Source organism: Hydra vulgaris, chromosome 10, assembly GCF_038396675.1.
Source record: "Hydra vulgaris chromosome 10, alternate assembly HydraT2T_AEP".
Classification (NCBI taxonomy): Eukaryota; Metazoa; Cnidaria; class Hydrozoa; order Anthoathecata; family Hydridae; genus Hydra; species Hydra vulgaris.
In genome coordinates this window covers 48,914,717-48,920,406 of record NC_088929.1, presented here as the reverse complement: position 1 = coordinate 48,920,406, position 5,690 = coordinate 48,914,717, and positions in this window count along the sequence as shown.

The window sequence follows — 5,690 nt, the reverse complement described above, 5'->3', positions numbered from 1 at the left end:
TTTTCTGTTGTTTTCTATACTGCGGGAATAATACTAGCTGTCTTAACTGCAAGATTATTAACTTTAAGAAAAAGGATATAATTATGCATAATTTTTTTTTTTAGTAGATTATTAAGATAACGTTAATTTTAAAGATCAAATCTCATTTTGGAATATCAAAATTCTCTCTTTCTTAGTTGCTAAGATGCTGAAAGCTATCAGTACAGCACATGGTCGTTTAGATATTAGGAAAAAGCGTTTTGTTTAGGTACGCATGCGCCAGTTTTTGGTAAAAAATTTAGAGCTTTTAAAATGGCTGCGGTTCATAACTACCGAGTAAATTTTAGATGACTACCATTTAGCTGCATTTTTTAGTGTGCTGTTCAGTATTATAAACTTTTTTTTTTTTAAATCAATGAACAAGCGTCATATTTTTAATATTAGGCAAATAAAATAAGTTTAAAAACAAATTAAGATGCATATAGTTGTATTTCTGTGGAAGCTATTTTGCTTAAGGAGAGCGACTTGTTTATTATTTTGAAATTAATTTTCAGAATTTCTAACTGTACGAGTTTGAAAATTTTTTCTTCAACTTCTTTAATGTTTTTTACTTTATAGTTCATTACTTTTTGGTTCATGCTTAAATTTAATTTTGGTAGAATAATGTATTTTTATCGTTTGAGTAGTTAAGTGCAAAGATTTTTTTTTTATGACTTTGTTCTGGTGCATTTTAAACAATCATTTTATAAAAATAAAGATAGAAATAAAGTTATTTATTAATATTAAATTAGCAAATTGAAAATTAATGTTTTTTCTACTTTACATTGCTTGTATTTGGAAACTTGCAATTGCTAAAAAGAAAACATACACACATATATCATATGTGTGTGTATCTATGCAACAAACAAATGCATGCAAGGATAAAAACACCAAAAGTAATAATAATAATAACCCACAATGAGCCCAACATTTTACAAACAGTATCCCTCCAAAAAAAAGGCACAAACACTAGTTTTAGTAATAGAGTTTAGGGATTTAAAGTGAAAAGGTAAATTATTCCTTAATTATATGCATCGGTTTGTGATTTATTGCCTTACCTGTGATGTTTAGTAATGATATATTTGTAAACAATGATTTAGGATATTTAATTTAAGGTTACTAAAAAATGGAAGATAATAACGAGAACTTTTTAAAGCGGTAAAGAAATAACAGATTGAGCGAGGTAGGGTAACTTGTGCGTGATTCCAGACAAATGGACAAATTATTAAATGAACAAGAGCACACAATTTGATCATTTTGGATAGATAAATTATTATTATTTGTAAAGGATATTAGAATTAAAACGATATTCTTGAAAGTATATTATTTTAAATGTCTTGTTTTTAGATAAGATATTCTTCAAAAATTTATTAGTTGATAAGTAGTTTTAGGGTATTATATAGGTATACATATTTAGGTGTTTGTAGTATGTTTGAGAAATAAAATATATATTAGATAAAAAGCGATAAGCTTTTTACTATTACTATATATTTATCTTTAGAAAAATATATGGCTGATTTAATACAGTTTTAAAAACTGTATCAAGACTGTGCAAAGAAAGTTAAAGAAATATTTAGAAACAAACTGGGAATCTCTGAAGACGTAATAGTTGAAAGAGCTCACCGCATTGGGAAAATAAATGAAGACAAATCTCCAAGAACAATAATTATTAAACTACTAGAATTTCAAAATAAAAATAAAATCTTAACGCTATCAAAAAAACTCAAAGGAACTGGAATATTCATTAACGAAGACTACGCAAACAAAACGATGGAAATAAGAAAAAAGCTGTGGGAAGATATTAAAAGATTTCGAAAGGAAGGTAAATTTGCTATTATCAAATATGATAAAATATTCGTCAGAGATTTTCGAAAATAATTTTAATTTTAACAAAGTAGTTAATCGAGATTTGTGAAATGGTTCTGTACATTTTTTATTATACTAGCACGCTTTATTTTACTGCACTTTACGCAATGACTAACGAAAACAAAAATAAAACAAAAGATTTTGAAACGCTGCGTTGCAACGTCTTCGAAACTGCTAATGATATATTACTAAATAATTTTTACGACTCTGATGCGCAAATTTTTCACAAAAATAATTTTAATTCGAAATACTTTGAAACAGAAACTTTTAAAATTGAACTTGAAACTTTAAAAAATAATTTTACTGCAATACTCATAAATATAAGAAGTATAAATAAAAATTTTGATAAACTAAAACACTTTCTAATAGATAGCAATTACTCATTTAATATGATTTGCATAACCGAAACGTGGTGTTCTGATGAATCATTTCAAACGAACTCAAATTATCAAATTCCAAAATATAAACTAATATCTTTTGGAAGAAAAACAAACAAAAAGGGAGGAGGGATCGCAACGTATATCCGAGGTTTCAAGTGTTTAAAGTAAGACAAGACATCTCCATCTCTGACACTGATAGCGAAGTCTTTTCTATTGAGATAACGGGTAATAAATCAAAAAATATTATAATTTCCACCTCCTATAGACCTCCAGAAGGCGATATAATTAAATTTTCAAATTTTTAAATGAAATCTTTCTCAAAATAATTGGCAAGGGAAAAAATATTTTCTTTATAGGGGATTTAAATATTAACAGTCTAAACTACAAACAAAATGCGGTTACTAAACTCTTTTTTGATAATCTATTTCAATTGTGTATCCTTCCGATCATCAACAAACCTACTCGAGTAACCCCAACCTCCGTCTCTGCTATAGACAATATTAACAAATAAATTTCTAGAAACCTCTTTAAACGCAGGAATTATCAAAACCGATAAATCAGATCATTTTCCTATTTATTTTTCATAATCTCATGATTTAAGAGCCTATAACAATCATAAAACCAAAAGTTATAAAAGGAAAATCAATCAGTTCTCTATTAAAAATTTTAAAGACTCGCTATCGGTAGTAAATTGGGATGGAGTGTATCAAGAATGTAACCTTGGCCACACAAATTCCGCATACAATCTATTTATAAATATTTTTCTAGATCACTACAATAAACATTTCCTGTTGAAGAGAAAGAAATAAAGCTAAAATATTTAAACTGCCCATGGATGACTAATTATTTAATTAGAAAATCATCAAAAACAAAGCAAAAACTCTATATCAAGTATTTAAAAAACAGAAACGAAACTAACTTAACTGCATACAAGGAATACAAAAATCTATTTGAAAAAATTAGAAAGAATTCAAAAAAATATATATTACTCAAAACAACTACAAAAAAGCAAAAGTGATTACAAAAAAAACCTGGAACATATTGAAAGAAATAATAGGTAAAAACCATACAAAATCAAATAATTTACCCGATAAAATTATTGTTAACGAAACTGAATATATCGACAAAATTTCTATCGCGGAAAACTTCAATAGTTTTTTTGCAAGCATAGGCTCTAACATGGCTTCAAAATTTCAATGCCCTGATATCTCCTTCGAAACCTATATCTCTGGACTAAACCATGAAGAACTAGAAATTGCAAAAAATTCGCTTACGACAAATAAGGCCCCTGGGATAGATGACATTTGTAACTATATAGTTGTAAATGTGTTTCCGGTGATAAAACAACCAATCTATGAAATATTTAAATCTTCAATTATTACAGGATCTGCACCGAATAAATTAAAAGTAGCTAAGGTAATACCAATATTAAAAACCCGGGATTCATTTACACTAAATAACTACAGACTTATCTCAGTTCTTCCTGCATTTTCAAAACTTTTGGAGAGAGTAATATACAATAAACTGTATAAATATCTGAAAAATAACAAAATTCTAAATGAAAAACAGTCGGCTTCCAAAAGCAACATTCAACCGAACACGCAATTCTTGATCTTATAAATAATATAAATGACTCTTTTGAGAACAAAAAATACGTCCTTGGAGTCTTATGGAGTTGATTTATCTTTGGCGTTTGACACAGTAGATCACGCTGTCTTAATTAGGAAAATGGAAAAATATGGAATAAAAGGTGTTGCACTAAACTGGTTCAAAAATTTTTTACTAGACAGAAAATAATGCTCATGAAAAGAAATTTTCAAAAATTACTTAAAATAAAATGCAGTGTCCCCCAAAGTTTGTTTTTAATATACATAAACGATCTTCCTAAAGCCTCAAGTAAATTGGTTGTCATAATGTTCGCAGACGACACTAATGTGTTTTATGCATCCTCATCAATTACAGAACTTTATGAAACTACAAATACTGAGCTTAAAAAAATAAACAGTTGGTTAAAATCTAACAAATTATCGCTAAACACTGAAAAAACCAAATACATTCTTTTTCATTCTAACCTTAAAAAATAATTTCGCTAAATATAGATACTAAAGAAATAGAGAGAACCCAAGCAACAAAACTTCTAGGGATACTTATTGATGAGAACATCTCACGGAAATCACATATAGATATATTAAATACTCATATATCAAAAAACATTGGTATCCTCTACAAAGCTAGTTCTATACTGTCTCCTGATAATTTAAAGTTCCTATACTTCTCATTCATACAAAGCTACTACATATACGCTAATGTTGCATGGGCGAGTACTGATAAATCCAAACTAACCACACTATATCGAAAACAAAAACATGCTGCAAGAATAGTTTTTCATAAGGATAGACTCTCTCATGCTGAGCCACTTTTAAAAAATTTGAAAGCATTAAATGTATATCAAATCAATACAGAGTTGTTAGTGGGTTAAGAAAATTGAACTCAACCCAACCCACTGCCACATGAACCCAACCCAACCCATGGGTTGACCCACGGAGTGCGTGCAAACATGTATAATTATACCGTTAAATTGGCGACATTTTAATACATTCTAGCCTATACAACCATATTAGATACAAATAATATGTTGTTACTCAGTTACTGTCACTATATGTGTTAGTAAGCAAACTAACAAAGAACAGCTTTAACATAAATGAGCACTATATTAGTGAAACATCTCATTTCGCATTCCCCAGCGTACTAATTCGATAGCTTCTACGTCGGTAATAGTTGCGACCTTGTGTCTGTAATGGAGTGCCCAACAGAAGAAAAGTCTCTTTCTGACTGCGCAGAGCTTGCTGATATGCAGTATAGTCTGCGAGATGTTGCTGCTAGAATGGGATAATCGGCTGCGTTGTCCTTCCAGAAGGTTAAGGGATTCTTGCACGCAGCAGTAACACGAAGACTCTTGTAGCTGGACAGTTCATGTTGGCAAGTCTCCTGTAGCACTGTTGCTTCATTATGTAATTGCGCGTCTTGCGTCTGTGGCCGATCTCGCGTTGACTGCATTGTTCGCAGCTCATCAAACGGGTCCGTTCTTCTCTTCTTTGCTGGCGCTTCCAATTGGAGTTGGACACCTTGTTCCATCAATTTTTCTCCTGCTGCTGTCCTGGCAATTTGTGTAGCAGCGGGCTGCATTTCAGCCAGAAGCCACTGATCGACGTCATTAAGCAAGTCACGCTTAAATCTTTTGTCAGCCGCCGTCACATTAGGTATAAATGCAAAATTTCTGAAAGAGGGATCTAGGAAACACGATAGCCAATGCATTGCTTTAATAGATGTCCAAAACTTTAAATCTAAGTATTTAATGAGTTTTTGCCGAAATGTTGCTGCTGCTGTTGTCAATCCTGGTGCAGGTTGAAGCCGCTTAATCAGTAG